The following is a 23,471-nucleotide window of genomic DNA, read 5'->3' on the forward strand; positions in this document are numbered from 1 at the left end:
AAATCCCCTTTGTGATGCGATAGAAAAATATAGCAGCAGGGTGACCTTGGGGAGTGGGACCCCCGAAGGAGTGCAGGGAATGGAGATACTCGAGACAGCCCTAAAGACAGTGAAAGTAGGATTTCTCGTAAGGAAATGTTTATGGCTTTGCTAAAAGACAGCATGTCTCGTGAAAAAAAAAAAAAAAATTGACAATGTTCCAACTAACGGGCTGTGGTGAATATATACACAGAGAGGGCTGAATAAACCTAGCAAGAGAGTGCAGAGTTCTAAAACTAAGAATCCAGGGACAACTCAGCCTACAGCACCCCTTCTCGAACCTCAACAGGACCCTGCATCTGCCCACAGAAGGCCCCCTTCCCCGCCCCCGTAAGTGGATCACCGCTTCCAGGGGTGAAAGACAATTAGACACCATTTTCTGAGTTGTACCCTTTGCACAAGGCAAAGGAAGTGAATCAATATTATGATCAGTACAAGTGAATTAATGGCCAAGTTCCAGGGCAGTGGGTGCAGAAGGACTGACGACCCCATGTGGAGCTTAAAATATTTTTTTTAGAACAAGAAGTCCACACAAACTGTAAATACCCTGATTGACACTGGAGCAGAGGCCTCCTTAATATATTGGAATCCCAAGAAATTTAAAGGACAACCTGTAATTATCACAGGTTTAGGAGGAAAATAAATTAAAGCTGTACAAACACAAATAGAAATGAAAATAAGAAACCTCCCAAAACGATTATATTCAGTCATGATTGTCCCCATTCGTGGATATATAAAAGGTATAGAGATTCTAAAAAGACTAACTTTAAATCTTTCTGATGGTAGCAATTTGGAGTTAAACCCTGTATTAGTGCCAGACCTGTTACTGTCGGTCAAGTAAAAATGCCTCCTGTGCAGATCCCGGCTGCAACTAAGTTAGTCATAATGAAGCAATATAGAATTCCAGGAGGACATGAAGAGATATCACAGACAATTAGAGATTTAGTAGGTGTAGGAGCTTTAAAGCCAACCATAACAGCGTGGAACAATCCGATATGGCCTGTCAAGAAAAGTGATGGATCCTGAAGAATGGCGGTGGATTTTAGAGAACTAAACAAACTAAACACTTGCAGCAGCTGTGCCAGACACTGTCACTTTAATAGAAAAAGTTCAGAAACATCCAGGAACTGGATACGCTGTAATAGATTTAACTAGTGCATTTTTTACTATTCCAATTGCAGAAGAGCATTGGGATCAATCTGCCTTCACATGGCAGGGCCGGCAATACACTTTCACTAGATTACCACAAGGGTGGCTGCACAGCCCCACTATCTGCCATAGAATTGTAGCTGAACACTTCGATGAAGTACAGCTGCCTCCTCACACACAATTAAGCCACTATATAGGTGATATTTTGATTCAAGGAAATGATGAGGAGGAGGTACAACAAGCTCTTGAATTAGTGGTAGATCACATGAAACAGAAGGGTTGGGAAATTAACCCTGCAGAAACCCAAGGACCTTCTCAGATGGTGAAGTTTCTAGGAATTCAGTGGCATTGTGGGCATCGAGAAATACTGCCTAAAGTGCGACAAAATCTTTTAGATTTTGCTGTATCACAAAACAAAAAGAAGCTCAAATATTTATTGGGCTACTCGGCTTCTGGAGGCAACATATTCCCCATTTGAGATAAATTTTAACCCCTTGGTACAAGGTGACAAGGAAAAAATACGAATTTGAATGGAGAAATGAACAGCAAGCTGCTTTTGAATTAGCTAAAGAAACCGTTCAAAAGGCTTTAGATTTATGGCCTCTGCAGAAAGGAGAAGTGGAGTTAAATGTGTCAGTAAATGGATGCCCAAAGCCCCACATGGCCTTGACCACCCCAGAAATCCATCTCCTTTTCCAGGACAACCTGTCTTAGTCAAACTCCCCACGGTGGGAGCAGTACTATTGGAATTGGATACCCCAATAAACAACTACAGCTGGAAAGCCAAAGATGCTCATGGAAAGGAGCACAAAATTAATACAAGGTGGATTATTCCATCTTTCTAATTATAACCCACTTCCGGTTCTCAAAAAGAACCGAGAAGCTTTTCTTTCCTTTTTCTTGCAGGTAAACCCCCCTGGAGAACGATATCCTAAGTCGCGACGGGGGATCCTTATGTGAATTTAAATTTTTGTATAGTACTGATGTTGTCTTATTAATGTTTTTAGGATGTATTGTCTATCATTGCAAAATTGCTTTGGGTGACTGTTCTCCTCTCCTTTGGTTCCAGGAGAAGCTCCAGCTTCCTAAGTATTAACCAAGAATGGGAGGAAAATGAATTTGTGGTTTTAGGTCATTCTGATGCCAATATTATGAGCAAACAATAGATACCAAATCGGGGGAAGGTCCCTTTGCTAATGGGGCCTGGGCTTTAAAAGGTCATTACTGAGCCCATCATTACTGAGCCCCTGAAGGTGAGATGGAAGTACCAAGGCCTAAACTATACATGTGCTCTGGGCTGGGGTGTGGAAATCCATTTTCCTGCTGCGTAGGCAGACCCCAGCTCCAGCGAGCCAGACCACCATCTTCAGCTCCACAACTGACAACAACAACCAGAATTTGTCCCCTTTTGATACTTGGTTTTGTGAAGGTTGCTCTGTTAGCTCTTGCTATATTTTCTCTTGTGGTGTGTAAGTGTTCATCTTGTCAGTGTCCATGTAAACTGTCTTGTAATTGTGCTTATTCATGCAGACAGCCACCTTCTTCCCCCAATTCCCAAGGACCGGGAGCACATCCTTAGGCCCAGCCTCAGACACATTTTGGTTAAATATGTTTAGTTAAAATATTATTAATTGACACGGTTGTTGTTACTGTTACCTTTATTATATGTTTGATTAAAATGTTGTTAACCATTGTTAGTGTTAATATTGGTTTATTTGTTATTTGTAGTGTTATTGCTCATTTACCTTTGTTTAAATCTGGGATAGAAGTTTCTAGGCCCAGATGACGCATGTGCTTTAGGATAAGGGGGTGTGGAAACCAATTTTCCTGCTGCGTATGCTGACCCCAACTTCGGCAGAGCAGGGCAGCAGACCGTGTGGATTGCCAGAGCCGCAAACACTCAGCGGTACATTGCCAGAACCACGGAAAAATAATGGATCACATGTTAGTGGTGATTTCAATTTACTATATAGTCTTATAGAATGTTTTGGTTTTGTAGAGTTAGTTAATTTTGAGCATGTCATATTTGTTAGCGATGGTGTTAGATAGATGCCTGTTAACTGAAGATATTCATATTTGTTAAAGATATTATTAGTTACATGTTTATTAATGGAAAATTTATACATCCGTTACAAATGTTATTAGTTATCATGTTGCGTGCTGTTTCTATCCTTTCTCTCTCTCTTTATATATCTCTCCTTCATGCCACCACGAGGACAGCGATGTCAAGCCACGGGATGGTGTAAAAGACTGTGTTAGACTGTGCTTGTCTCGACATTGCTGCTGCACCACTACCACTACCTGGCCTCAACATCCTGTCACCACGGAGGAGTACGCTCTGAAGGAGATGAACTGTCCCTGAAGAAACCACCATATCTGCCTGAAACCAGAACAACGGCATCCTTGACAGTGCCTGTCAAACTGCGCTTGCACGTGAGCCAAGTGAAGACCACCGTGAACACCTGGGCCTGTGAACATGGAAGAACACGGGGTGGCATGTACAATGACCTCTGTGGAAATGGGCACACTCTTTGGAGGAATTGTGGGGACTGGGACAATAAAAGGTCTGTGTACTCCTCCTTCAGGGCTCAGAGCTGAAATTTTGGGATTTTGACATCATCTCTCTCTTGGCGGAGCTTGGAGCAACCTTATCATCTGCACCGAAACCGAGACAATGGGATGTTGCTGGATTCGTGGGGGTGGTAACTGATCTTGCTGCATGTCTTCCGTTTGCTTGCTTAGGTATTCTGACTTTTTCTTCTTCTCTCTGTCCTATCGCTATTATTGCTTGTTATGGGAAATAGAGCTTACAGGGTTGTAGGGCATCTAACCTCGTTTGTGTCTTAAGTTCACTCCTAGGATCATTTAAAGAACTCTCCCTGATACTGGATTGGGACATGCCTGATGAGACATCATCAGTTGATGAATGAAAACTAATGTCACTAACTACAGAAATGGTTTGAGAGCCATGATTCACCTCTAGGTCAAAGGACCAAATGAAGTGCTAAGGCTTGGACAACAGTCCCAAGCCAGAGTTGACCTATAGATGAATCCTGTATATTTTATAACTGATAACCATTGTGCTAGTAGGTATTGTACTAAGTTATAACAACCCACTTATGCTGGTGTAAAAAGTGTGAAAGCATTGAAATACTGCAGCCTGAACAACAGGCCCCAAGCTGAAGCTGCTAACTTAGCATGTAGTCATTAATAAAATATGTAAACTCACTAGTGAAAGACAAAATCTAATCAGCAGTGAGGAGAGAATGTATCCAACTTTCCTTTCGCAGCCTTGTTCAAGGCTGAGAACCCAAGTATTTGGCCTTGTTAGAAACTCCCTTGGTTCCCCCCCCGAGCCCTGGCCAAGCTTTGGGTGGAATCCAACAGGAGAATGAAACCAGAAACTTTCCGCTCAAAACAAAGGTGCCAGCGGTTCTGGCTTGTCGATCTCTGGTATATAAGGCTGGGCCCGTTCACAGCGACTTTGGATGCCTCACCTACGGGTGGACGCACCGCGTAGGATTTCCCACTTGCCGGGACTGGCTCTGCAAATCCTCGCTGTAACCGGGCTGCCCAGCGCCTGCGGGTCTGGATGATGATGATAATATATGCAAGTGGTGATGTATTTCTCTTAATCACTCTTCTCTCTCTCGTGCAGTAACGATTTGATGCATTACCCTGTATTTTCCTGTTTGTTGCTTTAAGTGCACTGTTCTGCTTCTTCTTACTGCATGTTTTCTGTATTACGCTGTTACATTACTTGGTTATCACCAGTAAAATACACCTGCTCTTTCACTCCGGTGTCCGAGTTTAATTGATATCCTTAATCAGCAAAACATGCCGTTAAACCCCGAGGGAGTGGGGCTTTGTAAAGTGTTTTGGGTTGCTGTTAAACCCCAGAAAGTTGTTCTGTTCTCCTCTTGCGGACATTCGAATCTGTAACTTACGGAGAGCTGGTTGGTTGTTTTATTAAAAAATAAATTTATTTATTTTTCTAAATTGGTGGTCAGTTGCTCATTTGGAAGCCTCCGTAACACTGTCACCGCAGCCCAAGCCCTGCCCTGGCGGCGCCGCCTTCAGTCCCTGTCAGAGGGCCGGGCCAGTGGGGACGGCGGGCGCAGGGGCCGGGGGCTGCTGGGGGGGGTGTGCACCATTATGGCAGGGGGGGCGGTGGGGGAGGAGGGGGCGGTGGGGGTGGAGGGGTCAGAGGGGTGATGCAGGGGTTGTTCCGTGTTATGGCAGGTGGGGGAGGGCGGGGGGGGCGTGAGGGCGATGGGAACTGCGGGGGGGGGGGGGGGCGCGGTTGGCGTCCAGGTATCTCCAGCCGTTGCAGGAGTTGGGCCCGGCTCTCGGGGCTGCCGGGGCAGCTGGTCTGGCTGTGCGGGTGCGAGGGGCGGCCGCCTGTGTCCAGCCGCTGTCCGGAGGCTGCCAGGGCGTGACTGTGGAGAGAGGAGGTCACTGAGGCCCTCGGCTGCGGGTGGCACAGGGGACTCTCCTCCCCAGCGCGGCCCACGAGCAGCCATCCAAGGAGCAGTGTGTGGGGGGGGGAATCATCAACTCACTGTTCCCTCCTGCACCACCACTTCACCCCGATACAGCACAGCAGCAGCGCAATTGGCACAGAAACCACCACTGCCACTGTGGTGATCATGCAGTGCTGCCGCACGTCCTGGGGGCATAAAAAACTTCCGCTGCTCTGGACAGGGGGAACGCTCTGTGTATTCTCACTGACATCATCATCTGTGGAGCAATTCGGGATGTTAGTTCCTCCGGCGCACCACCAGTAAGCTTGCAGCACCCTCCCACCCTTTGGGACAGGTTGTCCCTCCAAACAAAACTCCAGCGGCCAGGAGGAGAGCACGGGGGGGAGCGCAGCTGCCTGGCCAGTCGCTGCTTCGAGGGACACGGACAAAAACCGTCCCTGCAGTGGGCAGAGCCACCCACCCCCAACTCTCCCTGCCCCCGGGCCAGCTCCCACCCTCGAGGGGACAGAGTCAGGCCTTCTCAAGAGACACTGGAGCCTTGCTCTCCCCTTTGGCCTTTTCCCAGCACGGGCACTGCCCGCAGCCGCTCCCAGGTTTCGGGACGCGTCTCCCACTTAGGGACCCCAGCAGGAATGCTCAGTACCTGAGTCTATTTGATAAAATCTGTACACCTTGGAAGGGCGTTCTGGTCTGGGCTTTGAGAGCACTGCCAAAAAGCAGAGATGACAGGTAAAGCCTCCGCGTGACTGAGGCACAGAGGATGCAGGGGGACGGGGAGGTTCCCTCGAAGCCCCTGCCCAGTCTGGAGTCAGGGCATCGCTCTGGACCTCCCACTGACTTACGTGTGGGCCTGTGCTCAGGCTTCAGGACAGGATCATCTGAAGATGTCTGGAAATAGTCGACAGCAAGAGGATCTGAAGGGAAATTGCACCTGAATAAGCTCTTGCCACCTTGTCAGCGTTTACTCTTTCAAAGAAAGGGACATTGAGAACTTACCTCCAGGATGCCCCAAGGGCTCCAAACCAAGATCCAGCCAAGAATCTGGATAACCACTTTCCTCAGCCTCATCTAGAAGCAAGCAGAGATGAGAATCATTGCCACTGCATGCTGGGATCCACTTCTGCCTTGGGGAACTGCAGGCAGGGGAAGGGGCTCAGGTAACCACGAGGGGGCCAGACAAAGGTGGAGGCTGTCAAAGCTGCAGAGGGGCCTGGTGAGCTCTTGGCTGGCACCCGGCAGCTCTCCAAACACTCCTTCTGGGCCATGTGCAACGTCCCTCGAGGAGCAGATGGACCAATGTACGGCTCCCGGGGGCTTTTGTACCGGGAGAGCTCTCGCACGCAGAGACAAAGCCCTCGCTGAAGCACTGGAGGGAAAAAGCCACCATCCACGCTTCTTGGGGAGAAGGGCCCGCTGGCCCGTGAAAGGCTGCGCCAGCAGCCGCTCACTTACCTGCTCCCCGCGCTCGCCACGGAGCAGCCCGCGCAGCCCTGGCATGCAGGGCCACCAGGAGGAGGAGGAGGAGGAGGAGGCGGTGAGCGAGGGCCATGGCTCCCTGCCCTACCATCATGGTGCTGCTGCTGCAGTGGGGGCTGGGAGCTGAGCGGTCACTATAGATACCCAGCGTGTCACCGCGGGGGTCTGTGATGTCACGGCCCTGCTGTGACCTCACAGCTGGGCCGAGGCTGCCATGGGGACGGCTCTCGGGGCGCTCGGGGAGAGCCACTGGAGCGCAGCCAGGGGAGCTGCCCCCAGGGAGGGGAGCTCGTCCCCTCGGGCAGCTCTGTCCTGTTTTCTGGGCACTGTCACAGGGACAGCGAGGAGCTCACAGCCCCCCAGAGCAGCAGGGAAGCACAGCCATGGGATGTCTGACTTCCTCGGGTGCTGCTGCCAACAGCTGCTGAGGCTGTTGAGTGATGGAGTGATCTCAGCCTCGAGATGAGTGCAAGATCCCCTCCTGTAGGCAGCTTCCAGGCTGGAGTCCAGTTTGGCACCTTGGGGGGGCCCCAGGGCTAAGGAGTCACTTTCATTTTAGGGGAAAGAGGAAGCCTTTCCTTTCCTTTCCCATTTCTTCTTCATGTGTAATTTAGGGGAATACACTGTCAGGGTCCTGACAGAGCAAAGTCAATCAACAGAAAAAAAGTATTCTCTTGAATTACTTGACATGCAAAAGGGACCCGCAAGAGAGCACACGTTGGGTGTGTGCTGTCTGACCAGCAGGCCTCAAAATGATCAGAGGTGGAACACCTCACCTGTGAGGAAAGGCTGAGAGTGGGTGTTGTGCAGCCTTGAGAAGAGAATGTTCCGGGGAGACCTGACTGCGGCCTTTCAGTACACGAGGGGGCTTACAAGAAAGATGAGAAAAGAGTTTTTAGTAGGGCCTGTTGCAGTAGGACAAGGGGTAATGGTTTTAAACGAAAAGAGGGTAGATTGAGACTAGACTTAAGACTTTTTTTTACAGTGAGGGTGCTGAAACACTGGAAGAGGTTGCCCAGAGCAGTGGTAGATGCCCCATCCCTGGAAACATTCAAGGTCAGGCTGGACGGGGCTCTGAGCAACACGATCTAGTTGAAGATGTCCCTGCTTATTGCAGGGGGTTGGACTAGGTGACCGTTAAAGGTCCCTTCCAAACCAAACTATTCTAGGAAGCCAAAACTGCTGCTGATGCTGTTGCTTGGTACTTACTCTCTGCAATTTGCTCCCCCGGGGGCCCTGATTTGTGGCTCAGGATTCCAGGTAATACTGCAGAAACTTTTTTTTTTCCTCGTGCATTTCTCAGTGTTTGGATTTACCCCTAAATATAATTTATTATTGATGGGAAAAAACCCTGCTGCTTGTAGAAGAACACGTTATAAGGTGGTGGGATTTGTTTATGGGTGGCAGTTTTCACTATGTGGATTGATGGGACAGCCGATACCTGCTCATGTAGCTCTTGATACAAATTTATCCTTTCTTGTTTATCACCACTGTTATGTAGTCAGAGAGTAATTTTTTAAAATTACTTTTAACTTTGCAGTAGTGTTTGTAGTATTCTAATCAATCACTGAGGAATTGAAACTGACCCTGAATATAGCTCCTTGTTAGAGAAAGGCAAATATAAGTAGCAATTTCTGATCCAGATTTTGTGAGACAGTAACCTTTTGAACAGTTTCAAATATGTAGGCCAGATAAACGTAGCTTTCTAGCATATGCTTACTCATGAAAGGATTTGTAATTTCATTACCCCGGGCCTCCCAGCAAGCAATATCTCTTACCTCTTAGGGATTCTGAGGTAACAAGCCAGCAGTAAGTGGAATTTTATAAAGATCCCCTTATGTGTGAGCAGGTTTTATGTTTTATTGACTATTCCCAGTCTGTCTGTGCTGTGCCTGAGATGACCAATTCTCTTCCAAAGCCACCAAAAAGTCCTAAACCGCCATCCCGAAGCCCCGGTGTTTGCTGGCGTTAAGCCAAAGTCTGGGAGAGGGATTGGGGAAAGAAGTAATTGTGCATCTTTAGGACCAGCAAAGCTCCACTCCACACTCTCCCCTTTTCTGCCTTTGCCTGGGGGGCCAGGGAGCTGCAATGCCCCCCTGGAGCCACTTGCTTTGCTCTGACACTCGCTGTGGGATGGCTGTGACTCGCCAAGCACGTTGCAGTGAATGAATTTGTAAGCAGCAGCATTATAGAGCCTCTGGGTCTGCAACTGTTCACTGCCTGGGGGAGCTGCTGGGTTTTACTCCCATCACTGGGGCGCACTGATGGTGATGGTGCCTAATTAGGGGGTAGCAGTTGCGAACGTGGACGCTCAGGGGTGCTGGAGGGAGGCAGCTGCTCCCTGCAGACAGCCTGGGGAGCGCGGGGGTCTGGGGCCGAGGCGGGTGCGCAGGCAGTGTGCTGAGGCCACACACGCACGGCTGCCTGGTCCACCCCTGCACAGCCTGGGCATGCTGTGTGTTGCTCTGGCTGCAACTTCTTTGACCCCATTATACACCAAAAAAGGAGCAATTTAGAAAAACACGCAGAACAGCAATTCCTCCTCCCTTGTTGCTATGAGTGCTGGTTGCTCTTGTGTTGCTGTTGTGAACTACAGGGATGCTGATTGTATTGAAAAGGGCTCAGAGGTGTTTGACTGTAGTTTTGCATTACGAAGTGCTAAAATAAATTGTGGTTCCAACAACTCTGGGTTAAAACCTTTTAACAGTATAAGCAGTTGCATTGAAAGGGGAGGATTTGCATCAGTAACTTTTAAAAGATGTTATGGAAGCTGATGCTCTTGCGAACTGTTGCTCTGTGTACAACATGCATCTTTAAAATAGTGAAAATATCAGATGAAACCTCCTGGCCTCACTGTTACCATTCACAGGGCAAGTCACTGCGTGCATCTCCAGGGACCAGTGCTGCACAAGCAGCAGGTCTGTACACCCTGTTGTGTGCCTTTCCACTAAGGTTATTTGAACTGGGCATGTAAGTCTCAGGGATAAGTAAGTGCTTAGGATAAGCTTTATTTTGTGTGAGGTCACTATGTAGAAATTTTATTTCAAGAAGAATAATTTGCACTTCTGTGTTAGCCATCTGTGTCCATGAGCTCGTAGCATTTGTGCACCACACAAGTGAATTTAGTAGCACACTCACCTAGTACGCATCACTTGAGCTGTGGAGGGTTTTCTAAAAATGTTTTCTTTCATGTTTGTGAGCACACATTGGGATTTTGGGGGGAATTTGCCGTGTCTGACTGAAGACTTGTCATTAAGCCTACAGCTGTATTAATTGTGATTCTCTTGGCTGGAAGGAGCCAAGGGAAAACAATTCAGACATCAGCAATTTTACCAATTATTTACAAAGTGTTCTGCTAACACTTCCAATTCTAGACAGCTGAGGTCCAGAGGAAGTGGAAAACACCATCCGCAGGAGTTGGCAAGTGTTTGTGTTCTGAAAGGTTAAGTCCATGTTAAAACCAGCTTCATTTTAAACAAAAATAAGGAGAGAAGTGAGAAGCAACAGCTTATATGTTGCTGTAGATTGTAACTGCATGTCCACAGCTGTGTTATGGGGTTAACTGGGAAAGCTGTTCTCATAGGAGGGTGCCATCAGCACCCATCTAAACCATTTCAGTATGCGGACCACGGTCTGCACTGGCTGTAGTGTAGGAGCATTCTGGGCATCTGTATATTTAAATGTGGGTCCTGGGGTGGAATGGTGATTTATTTACGTGAGTTTCTGGCTCCTGCACTTCTGGAACTCTGACGGATGTAAGTGGCAGAGTCAGGCTCTGTGTGCAGGGGAGCTGAGTCAGCTGTTGTGATACAGCGGGCTGGACTCAGCTGCCCCGTTTCTTGTTAGAGCGGAGCGGGAAATGTCCTGCTGGATGTTAAGCTTGGCACTTTAAAACAAAAAAAACCCAAGTGATTCCTCTAAATGCTCACGTATGGTGTTTTGCCTGCAGCTTATTGCTGGCTGGGAAGTTGTCCTGTTCATCAAAAATGGTTACCACAAACCTTGTTACCCCAGAAACAAGAGAAGCAGTGAGTTACCATCTCTAAGAGCTTGAAATACGCATTTGTTTGTGGGTTTTTTGAAAGTATTAGTAATCAGTCATTCTGGCAGGGCTACCAGCAGGATTGTGTTGTGCTCCTGCGATGTCCACCAGCCTCCCCACCTGGCTAGGTTCTGGTTTGGGCAAGGGTCTAAAGTGTTCAGCCTGACACATCTTCCCTCCAAGCGTCGTAAGTGCTGTGTTACAGAGCAATAGAGACCCCCATCGTGGGGTGATCTGGAGAAGGACAAATACTGACTGAAGCAACTCCTTTGTGTGTGCAAATAACATTGACATGGCTAAGATGTTCTTGCACTCAGACTGTGGAGGCAGTATCTAAAAGGTTGGAGTAACTTTTCTGGCTGTCCAAATACATCTAACAACAAAATCAGAGGTGTTTGTGCTTGACATTTGGAAACAATCAGGAGCAATGTGGAAGAACTATGAATGTGATTTGTTTTCTTTTACTTCAGCAGTTTCTTTTGTTTCACTGAGCCTTGTTCAGAAATCAAACGTACCAAAAGTTTAGTGTCAATGACACAAAGAAAACCATCCCTCTCCTCAAAAGCCCCCCCAAGCAGCAAATGATGCTGAATTGCATTGCTCTTGTTGTTGCCCCCAGGACTGTTCGCAGCTGGGGTATGAACAGAGGTTGCCAGGAAAGGACAGGTTAGTGCTGCTGGGTGAGCACAGCACACGGGGCGCTGCCAGCCTCTGTTACAGAGGTGTCCTAGAAGAAAGAAACAAAGTGTATGAGTTTTCTTTTTGTTGTAAAATCCCTCATTTTCTTTGCATGGTGAAAACCTCTCGATGGGGATTTCTTAATGTCACTTCCCTAGAACCCTGCAGATAAATAACAGCATCTGCCAGTAGAAACAATGAATAATTTCAACAAAACAATCCTTTGGAGTTCCTGAAGGAGCACCTCTCCCCTTTTTCCTTGACCTTGCAGCCGAGCTGTGGCCTTTTCTTTCTTTTATCTCCATGTGGTGGCCCCTGTGCTCGGCTCAGAACTGGAGTCATGACCTCATGACAAGCCTCATCTGACCCATGAAATGTCCTGCTCCCAGCAAGAGTGTCGTCCGGGACAGGGGCTGCTCAGGACACAGCGGCCAGGTACAGACCACACAAGGGCAGCCAAGAAACCTGACTGGAATGTGGTTTTGCATGCAGGTTCCTAGGTCAGCCTGGCTTTGGTCAGGCGGCTGCTGACTTGACAGAGAACTGTCTCTTGTCGTGCATGTCTGTGTTCCCCTGCAGCTGCAGCCGGTGAGTCTCTGTTCCAGTTTGGGGCTGGAAGACTCTGCTGGAGCCTGTTACCCCTGGCCTGGGGTTAGCACAGAGGAAACCTCACAGCTGCCGTGCTCCTAGGTGATACAAGTGTTGTGCCACTTTCATTAGTTGGCATTTTTTTTCTGAAGTCATGCTCTCATTCTCTAGTAGTTATACTGATAGAAAGCTGCCTTAAGCCAGAAGAAGTGAGCACAAGCTCTAAGCGTACAAGACTCTTTTACTGGCATGACTACACCCACTGCAAGGGCCATACCATGTATTTCTGCTGATGGGGAAGCTGGCACTCTGCTGACTTCATTTAACTTCTGTAGAGGTGGTGTGTGAAGCATCTAATTGGCAGCGTCCACTGCTGTTAGACTCCTTATATAGCTGTGCTGTCAGCTTGGAAACAAACTTCTGTTCATTCTCTATCAAATAAATAATTATAAATTTCTTTAGAAGTGCTCTTGTATGTATGTTCCTGTTTTCTCTCACAAGTGTGCATTTGACTCAGGGAGATTCTCAGCCAATATGAGTCTTTACAGTTGCGTTTATTTTACACAAAGCATTGATGTACCTAAGCTGAGTTGGACCTTTAATCTAGGAACGCAGGAGTGGAGACTTGCAGCATTGGGCACTGGAGGAGGTGGCTGTTGTAACTTGGATGGAGGGGGAAGGAAGGGCTGAATAGAGTCGAGATCTCTTCTTGTGGATTTGTTGTAAATTTGAAGCAGAAGGTGGAAAAGGTGGTGTGTATTTACGCCCTACTCAGCCTCTTCTCACGGTACTTAAGGTGCAGGCTTCTGCAGTCGCTTCTTTGGACCCAAACTGTGTGAGAGAATTTATGGTGTGTGGGTGAGTGGAGTCAGAGGTGGGGGTTTGTGGATGACTGTGTCGGAAATGAGAAGTAGGAATTCTGCTGGGGTGTCTGAAGAGCTGTTGGGAGGCCTGTGCTGAGAGGGGTCTGGATGGCAGGACTGCTGCATCGGATCTGCCTCCACAAGGAGCTGAGGCTTTACTCACCTGCAGGGGTTTGTCTCTGCAACAAGCGTCTCCAGTGTGCGTGTGAGAGAGAACGTGGGGTGTTCTTGTGTCGGTGATACTGGAGGCAGAGAGAGAGGAGTACAACCTGGATAGCATTATAGAAATGATTCTTTTGGAGCTCTACATCCCTAAGCAGGTTTTGTTCATGTCAGAAAATAAATAAAAGCAGAGCCTTGCTCCTCTGGCCCAGGGAAGCTGCTCCTCCCTTACGAGGTGACCAAAAGGGAGGGTGGAACTTTCTTGGTAACTTCTGGAAATTACCTGCAGCTTCCTTACTGGATATAATTTGCCCTGGGGAAATAATTTGGGAACGACTGTGGTTCACTCAGGTCAGTACTTTGTGTTTGCGAGTGACTGGAAGTTTGTGTTTCTGAGGAGGGGACAAAACCCCTCGAGGACAGTTATGCAGCAATTGTAGAGATGGGAAGACTTTTTGTTGACTAGAGCACTCAGCTTGGCCCTGTGCTTTGCAGTACTTTCTATCTCTTCTATTAAAGATGTGTAGCAAGTGTTTGGGGATATTTCTTCTCTTCCCAAAAATAATTGCATTAGAATTCATATTTCTACCATGCTCTGTTATGTGTAGAAATAGTTAAATTGGTGAATGTTAATTTTTCTACTGAAAACTCTCAGGAAGAAGATAACCCAAACGTGCTTTTTCTTGTTTGGAAAAGACCTCTAATCTTTATGAAGATGAGGTTGCTCTCTTTACTGGTGTAGTGCAGTTTGCTGTGTTACAAACACAGACAGATTGATCCAGGTCTCGTGTCTGACTGCAGTGACACTACAGTTGTTGCTGCTGTTCCTGTTTGTGGCTTCTGGTGGCGGATGCTGCACAGGCAGGTTGGTATCACTGCTTTGATGTGTCTGTGCTCTTGGCCAGTCTGTGCTGCCCAGCGCAGATGTGATCTCTGCTGGAACTGGAAGAAAATGTTGCAGCTGGACGGTGGTGGTGGTGAAGGAAATAAAGCAGCAACTCCCCAGTGCCTGTGCTGCTTCAGAAGTGGTGGTGGGGAAGGTAAAAGGAAATGCAAAAGACTGAAAGTGAATCTACCAGCAGCGTATGTGGGTTTTGGGGGTCCTCTATAGACACCATCCTGTGTTGTGGAGACTTTGCAGACAGTTGCAGAAACCAAGTGCTGAAGCTGTGTGTCTCCCCGGCTCCATTCTGACTGAGAAGCAAACCCAAGAAATGGAAAAACACCTGCCTTCAGTTCTCTCTGTCATGTGTTTCGGCCTTCTCTCAGCCTGGCAACAAATGCCCAAGCTGTCATCCTCTGGCGTCTGTCTGTGAGCTTTCCTCTCCCGCATTCCCTGTGCCCGCTGAATTATCTCTGTCCACACGCCTTCCACAGCCACGCGCTGCTGGGGTGCCTGATGCTTGACGTGACAAACCAGAGCTCTTCAGTATCAGAATACGTTCTGTTGTAACGTCTCTGCGGTATTTTGCTCTCTGTTCCGGAGGAGACAATGTTCTGAACTGTGTGCAGAGGTGGAGAATGTGCAGGTTTACATCTACAGAGGGGAATCTGGAGTTTGTGTGTTGGGAGCACACGCTGGCGCTGGGGCCAGGGACTCCTTCGCCTGAGCTGAGCCCTTTGCTTTTCTGTTCCTGCTGGCATCAGCTACGCACAGAGTATCCCGTGCAGACCCTGGTGATGGAGTTGCGCTCTGGGGGATGCAGGGAAGTGTCTGCCGTTTCCCAGGAATAATCCCAAACGCTCGTTGTTCCCACAGCCAAATGCTGTGTGGCACTTGGTTTAGGATCTAATGTGCTACAATAAGAAACCATCTTCTGCTGCCAGGAGCAAGGGACTCGCAGCTCTGTGTGCCGAGGGTGGCATTTCAGCTTTGCTCCCCTTGTTAGAATCTTTCTGTACCTTTGAGGTTTGGTTTTTTTCCTTTTTCTAGGTTTGCACCCCGCCTCCCCTGCAGGATACATCCCATCTGAATGTGCACAGGTTAACGGAATTTGAAACTGCTCCCAACCTCCTGCTCACCGCAGGGCTGGCTTCTAAGAGCCGTAGTATGTTCACAGATGGTAAAGAAAGGTAGGGGACATTTTCCTGTTTTCAGAATTTTGTTTCCCGTTTGGTTCACCACTTTCACAATGTTTACGCAAGGAGCTTGGACATGCTGGAAGGCAGGACTTTGGTTTCAGGAGGCATGTCGGGGCCATTGGTTTAGTCCTTTACTGGTCTGAAGACAAAGACTTGTGAAAAAATCATACAATAAAATAGAAAAAAACACCTCATTTATCTTGTTAACTAGTTACTTGCAATGTGGAAAAAGTACTTTTTTCCAAATGTCAATAATCTGTATAGTGGTAGTTTGTTCTCGTCTCAAAGGGAAGAAACAATTGTCTGGTTTATACTGACCTGGTTCATCTGCCTTTGTCGTGCTCCCTGTTATACAGAAGCTCTCTCAACTGTTTGGTGCCAGGCTTCTTTTTTCTTCTCTTCTCAATTCCAAAATCTTTATTCCCTCAAATCATATTCAGTGCTTGAAATCCTTTTAGTTTTCTTTTTCTTTTCTTCCTCAGGATGATGCCGTGGAATTAATTTGTTGTACGTTACCTTATGAACTAGAATATTTTGGGTTCTCTCGTAGACATAACATTGAAAGAGAATTTGGAATTCCTCTGATGTTGATCTCTCAGAGGATTGGTATACAAGCATGGTGTGTAGGAACAACTTCCAAGAGCTGACGCACTTTTTGCTCATTTCATTCCTTCCTTTATTTAACTCTCTTTTTCAGCTGTGATTGTTACTTTCTTCAGGATTATTTTCTGATTAATTTTCATAATTACTAGGAATTACCATATAATTTCTTTGCGAATCCAGACAAGGAGGTGCAGATGGTAAAGCTGAAGAGTTCTTTCTGTGACACCATCAGGGATTACAGGAGAATATTGTTAATAACCCAATAAACTCCCAGTGCCCCCTGGTTCGTCCCAGTTCATCCCAGTGCCCAGCAGTTCATCCCAGTGCCCCCTAGTGCTCCGCGGTGTATCCCTGCTCTCCCATGTCCCAGGCCTCTTGGACACGCACCAGGGCTTGCACGGGGCTTTGCACAAGTCCCAGGTGTTGCACCTGCATTTGCACCATCCCCAAACGTGGCACATGCATTTGTACAAGCCTGAGCATTGCACAGGCCTTTGCAGAAGCTCCAAACTTTGCACAGGCCTTTGCACATGCATTTGTACAAGTCCCAAACGTTGTGCGAGCCTTTCCCCAGCCCCAAAGCTCGCACAAGCCTTTACACAAGCCCCAGCCTTTGCACACCCACTTGCACAAGCCCCACCATTATCCGACCCTTTGACCCCTGCCCAGGGGAGGGCAGGGGTTGGGGTGGGACCAGCTCCATTAAAACCAGCAGCTGCCAGTTCCCCACCCCTCTTCCTCCAGCTCCCAGTGCCCCTCCCTGCTCCCACTGACCAACACCCCCCCCCCAGCCATGCTCCTTCACTTGGCCCCACTCTGGCTCTCCCTTCGTCGCCAGCTCCAGACTGTGGTGATGCTGCAGTGGGTCTGCTCCTGCCTTGCCCTCAGTGAGCAGCAGGGGGGGTGGAATTTGGCCATTTGGGGAGGGGGATTGTGCCCCAAATCCCCCTGACCCCCCTCGGCCACCCCCTCCTCCCTCCCAGAGGCCTGGGTCCCTTAGGGCTGCACTGTGTACAACACCCCTCCCCTCCCCCCCGATGGGAGTTTTGGGGTGGTGGGGGGAATGGGGACCCTGGGAAAGGGGGTGCTGGGGGGGTGGGTAGCCCCAAGTGAAGGCCCCCTTCCCCCCTCTTCCTGGATGCGGGGGTCCTGCAGGGCAGCGCTGCGCCTGCAGCAACCTCCCCTCACTTGAGATGTAGTTTAAGTGGGCACCCAAGAGGTGGCAAAATCTTCTAATCAGTCACTATACGTGTACGAATCCCCACATAACGCATTAATTCTCGTTTTGGGGACAGAGATGTCGTCTAGATTTGCACACATCACTGAATTTCAGAGACCCTTTCCTACTGGTACTCTGCTCGTTACCAATAGGATTGGTTTTGTTTGTGCCTTCTGTGCTCTTTCCCTGAGGAAACCTAAAGTCAACACTGCAAACATAAAGTCAACCACAAACTTCATCTGTTTGTTGCAGAGCGGAGATGGAGCCAAGGGGTGACATTCCCCAACACAGTGCTGCCCAGACACTCACGGACACAGGATTTCTTAAAACAAGCCCATTTATTGGATATTTACTTTGGGTAGATCCTTCCTGTGCTCGAAGCAGGAGGAGCATCACAACTGTGAGCGGGTGCAGAGGCTGCGCGGGAAGCAGGGACCCGGCTGGTGTCCAGCTCGTCACGCCGAGGGGCAGAGGAGGAGGCACAGCACGTTCCCCGTCAGGTGCTCCACGGTCCGGAGGAGGAGGGAGAGAAGGGGTGGCTGGTAGGTTCCGGGGAGACTATTGGAATCTTGGGGGGGAAAATGGAGAACTGGGGGGCCAGTAGGATCTGGGTGGGGGCTAAGGGGGTTTTGGAGGGACCAGGACGGGATGCAGCAAATGGGGTTTGGTGAGGTCACAGGGGTGATTTGGGGTCCCTGAGGGTCCCAGGGGTACCTGACCCCCCCTCCATGTGTCCCCCCTCAGCAGATGCTGCTGCCTCAGGTGTAGCCCGAGAGCGTCAGCCCTGACTACCTCCGGTACCAGTGCTGGGAGGCACTCCAGGTGCTACTGGGAGTACTGGGAGGAACTGGGAGGGGGCTGGGCGTCACCAGAAATGTTGCTGGTAGGGGACTGGAGGGCACTGGGAGGCAGCTGGGGGCTACTAGGAGGCACCTGTGGGAATTGAGAGGTAACTGGGAGGGAGGCAGTGTGGGCATGGGGTACTGGGAGGTAACTGGGTGGTAACTGGGATGGGTTGGGGGGTACTAGGAGGTAGTTGGGAGGCAGCTGAGGGCTACTGGGAGGGAACTCAGGGGCACTGGGATGACCTGGGAGCACTGGGAGGGGACTGGAGACACTGGAAGGTGGTTGGAGGCCACTGGGAAGAGCTGGGGCAGTGCTGGGAGAGACTGGGAGGTAACTGGGAGGGAGGTGGTGTAGGTGGGGGTAACTGGGTGGTAACTGGGAGCACTGGGATGGGCTGGGGGTCGCTGGTAATTGAATGTGGTGGGGGACTACTGGGAGGTGTCTGGGGGTTAAGGAGAAGGACTAAGAAGTAGCTGGGAGGGAGGTGGGTCAGGTGGGTGTAACTGGGAGGTAACTGGGGGTGACTGGGAGCACTGGGCAGGCGCTGTGCAGACCCTGACAGGCGCCCTGGCCACCTGGGTGGTCCTCCAGGCCGTCGGGGTGGGGGATGGCGCTGCCACCAACACCAAGGCCACCCTCATCTGGGTGCTGCGGGGTGAGACCCCCAAACCTCCTTTTCACCCCAAAATCATCCATGGCCCCAGGATCCATGTTTCACCATCAAATCCCCCAATTTTACCACAAAATTCCCATGTTTGACCCCCAAATCTCCCAGTTTGGACTCCCAAATCTCCCACTTTTGATGCCAGAATTTCCCAGCTTGACACCAAATCAGCACCCCCAAAAATCCTGTTTTTCATCCCAAGATCTATCCAGAATCTCAAAATCCCACAGTTTTACCCCAAAACCTGCACCAGCACCACCAAAAGCCTCCCGGTTTTTCCCCAAAATTCTCTTTGGACCCCAGAATCCCCCAGTTTGACCCCAGAATGTTCTAGCAACTAACCAGTGCCCAGTCAAAACCAGCCCAGCTCCCCAGTACAAGAGAGGATTTTGGTGCTGGGACAAATGGGGACGTGCCAGCTTGGCGCACGGGTGCATTTTCGTGCCCTGAGATGTCTTGGGAGGGGCAGGATGGGCTAAAGCTTCCCTCCTCCTCCTCCTCTCCGGGCTGGGTCTGGGTGTGCGGTCCTGGGGGCAGCGGCAGAGGCCGGGGGGGACCCTGCTCAGCACACTCAGGGTGGTACCCGTGGGAAGGACACTGTGGAGTCCCAGCGGCTTGTGGCTCCGGCTTTATTTAAAAAAATCATTATTCCAGTACAGTCTTTTTCCAGAGCATTTGGTCTCTCGGAGGGTCAGCAGAGCCAGCAGCACAGCGACCGCAGGCTCCACCTTGATATCGGCCTCTGCTCTGTTGTCAGAATGCAGACGGTCTCGGCTGCCAGGGACCTGATGGAGAGTTCAGAGTCTTTCCCCAAGGGCTGGAGCGCTGCGAGAGAAGGGTCAGAGCAGACGTGAACCCCCACTGCCCGCAGGGACCCCCAGGACTTCCCTCCAGCCCATGCCAGCGCCATCCATCTCCTTCCCTGGCCGGGAGGAGCTGGTGAGACAACCAGAGCGGCTGAAGCTGCTGCTCAGGAATGACCTGTGTGCCCCCGACACACAAAGGAGCTCAGGACTGGGCCAGGCCACAGAGTCATTTTTTTGTTTGCCGTACGAGCTAGAGTTGTGTGTGCCCTCAACGAGCCCGTGTATTGATCTGAGCATCACAATGTGGAGTCTGGACACATCAGCCTCCTGGCAAGGGGCAGGACAGAGACGGCTGTTCTTTCCCCACAAATTCCCTTCCTTTTTGGTGAGAAAATTTCTCCAATTTCAAGACCTTACTAAAGAGATATGCTAACCTATGTGTTAAGACACAAACAACTTTCTGAAACTGCTCTTGAAAAAACCCTTCTGAAATTGCTCGTCTGCCCCAGGAGCATTTTCCTGGGCACGGCAGCACCTGCCCAGGCTCTGTCCCCTACTCACCATCATGGATCTGCCACAGCCTCTCCTGGCTGAGGATCCTCCGGCGCCGTGCAGCAAGTCCTGGGGCACAGAGTTAATGTCAGAGTTCTGCTCCCCCTCGGCAGGGCTGTCCCCCGGCAAGGACAGCTCCCGAGGGCAGTGGGACCCAGCAAGACCCCCAGCGAGCCCCACCAGTGGGGACTGGGGCCGGGCGGCCAGAAATGTGTCCCCAGGGACTCACCAATGAACCTGACGGCCGCCTCTCGCACGGTGGCCTGAGGATTCTCCACGTAGGGCAGGCTCTGGCGCAGATACTCATCCACCCTGCTCCTGTTGTGCGTTATCTGAGGGAGCACAAGAGCATGGGGCTGGTACGGACCCTTCGCAGCCATCCGGACCAGTCCCTCCCGCCAGCACCCCCGCTCCCTCCCAGTGACTCCCATCTCCCAGCCAGAAGCCCCGTGGGGCTGAGGGCCAGAGAGTGCCACAGGCAGAGGGGGCTGGGGGTGCTGAGACCCCTCCGTGCCACTGCCAGGGCCCAGATGGCCCGGGGTCTCCTGGAGAAGAGCCGTTGGGGACTGCATGCTGGAGGCCAGGGAAGGAGGATGCAGCTGGAGCAGCGGGGCTGGATGCAGCTGGGGCAGGGCAGCGATGCAGAGCGGCACATCCCCCCCCACGGCACGGCTGCAGCCCCCGTCCAGCCAGGCCTGGGCTTTGGGGGTTGTCCTCACCAAGCACTGTCCGATCAGGTGTGTCTGCCCTGTCTTGGCCATGGAGCTGAGCCTCCTCCAGCGCAGGAACTCTCCACAGGCACTGAGGGTGTCCTGGGAAGCCTGTGGAGAAGCAGAGGTTGGGAGATGGCACCAGAGCCCAGGGAAGGAGACGTGGCATCCTCCTCCTCTGGGCCTGGCTTTGAGCTGGGGGGACGGCGTGATCCTGGGATTGGATCCCCCTTCATTCCTGAGGCCATCCCGCGCTCTGGGAGCTGGCCCCGACTGAGCAGGGAACTCTCTGTGCCAGGTTCTCTGGCCCTGCTGGTGCTGGGGCTGCAGGGACCCTTCCTGTGGGCCAGGGGGGACCCCACCTCCCCCTCCAGCTCTGCAGCAGTGGGACCAGCGCAGCGGGACCCTGCGGTGACACACATTCCCATTGTCCCTCACACCCAGGCCACCCCCATGGTGTCAGCACGCCCTTCCCCGCGACACCAGTTGCCGGTCACTGCACCTCGGCCACACTCTCGATCTGGTCACTCATATGGAAGAACAGTGGGAGCAGGCCACTCTGCACTATCTTCACCATTTTTTTCTTGTTTCTCCCCACCGCAGTCTTCATCACATCTTTGAAGAGGCGGATGGAGAGCTCCCGCAGCCGGCTGGACTCCTGGCAGGGAAGAGGATGGAGGGAGCTCAGCACCATGCCCATGGTGAGCAGGGGCGTTAACATGGCTGATGGGGGAGGAGCTGCTCTGGGGTCGGATCCTGAACACAGGAGCCGTCGGCCAGATCTGCAGCTGCGGCTCAATGGCCCCAGAGCCCTGAAAGGCCCCGGAAGAGGAGCGTGGAGGGGAAGAGCCCCAAAAGGCTACGCAAGAGGAGCAAGGGGGGGACCCCTGCCCAAATGCTTCCCACATGGCCACACTGAAGGGCAGCCATCTTGCAGCCATTGCCTCAGCTCAGGCTCCCATGGCAGCCTTACATCATCGAAGAGGGGTAGGAGCTCCTCCGCCAGCCTCAGGGATATGAGGTTGGCCTCTTCCCTCTTCATGTGACCCATCACGTTGATGAACAACACCAGAGCCTTCGTCTTGACATAGGTGTTGGCATCCGTCAGGCTCTCCAGTATGTCAGGCAGCAGCACCGGCAGTTTTCTGGCCTGTAACGAAACACACCGTTGCCTTTTTGTGAAGTGGTGAAAGACCCCCCATTGCCCCAGCCCCCAGCTGCCAATGTGGCTCCCCTTGCCGACCACCCACTCACCATTTCAGGTGTTTTTGAGAGCGTGATGAGGCCCGTGAGCACCAGCGAGAGCGTCACCAGGCTGGGACGCCTCAGGTACCTGTGGGCTTTGTACAGGGCAGCAAACTCCTCCGCGTCAATGTCAGTGCAGACCAGGAGCTAAAATGGAGACAGCGGTGAGAGACCAGCAGAGCTGCAGGGCTCCCTCCCCCCACCAGCACGGTCCATGGCAAGTGTCTCCTCTCCCCTTGAAGACACCACAGAGCCCCACGTCTCTGACCCAAGACCAGCAACTGCCTTGACTCTGGTTTCTGCCCCTTCCTGGGGTCTCCAGGCTGCAGAGCTGGGCAGGGGGATGCAGGCAGGGGGGGAGGGCAGAGTGCTGCCTGTGCCGGGACAGGCTTGGTGGGGCCACACCAGCATGGGGTGGGCCCGAGCATGTGGCACAGGGGTCTGGCTGGTGCTGAGCAGGGGAAGGAGAAGGAGGAGGAGGAGGAGGAAGGCAGAGCCCTGGGGCTGAGCGTGGGTCACTCACAGTCAAGGGGTAGATGCAGGCGTCCTCCGTGGCAGAGCTGAACACCCTGCGCAGCTGCCAGTCCTGCAGCACGTTGAGCAGCTCCAACAAGACTCTCCACAAAGCCAAGGGCACGGAGATCATCACCTCACACATGGCCATGGCAGCGCTGCGGAGCCAGAGTAAACTCGGTCAGTCGGGCTGCCTCGGCTCCTCCAGACCCCGGTCCTGCCCACCCCCCTCATTTTGGGGTGCCCAGGGAGGCAGAGGGGGCTGAGGTTCTGTTCCCATGGGGCAGGGGCTCTGCTTTGGCCAGTTCTGGCTGAAGGGGGAAGCGTGGTGGGATGGAGAGCCCTGCTCCTCAGGGGTAGATACCCCGCAGTTTTCCGTGGGTCTGACAGCCAGAGAGTCTCTGGGCCACTCTCCCCCTGGGGAACGAGCCCTCAAGGCTGTCGAGGCTGGTACCTGTCACACGTTGGAGAGATCCTCAGAAGGCTCCTGACCACCTCCCTGGGGTTCCACTTTGTCAGCTGCAGCAGCAGGGAGTCCAGGCTGTTCCGGGCTGGCTCCATGTGGATGTGCTCCACATTTTTGTGGATGTATCTCATAATTTCTGGCACCTGGAGGAGACATGGGTAAGGACGGTGCTGCCATTGCCATCCCTCCCTGCTGCCTTGAATTGGTTTCGGGTGCCTGAGAGAGCCGAGTTAGGGCAGGAGGGAAGAGCAAGACTTGACACGTCTTGACACAGGAGGAGTCCA

Source organism: Strix uralensis, chromosome 37, assembly GCF_047716275.1.
Source record: "Strix uralensis isolate ZFMK-TIS-50842 chromosome 37, bStrUra1, whole genome shotgun sequence".
In the NCBI taxonomy this organism is placed as follows: domain Eukaryota; kingdom Metazoa; phylum Chordata; class Aves; order Strigiformes; family Strigidae; genus Strix; species Strix uralensis.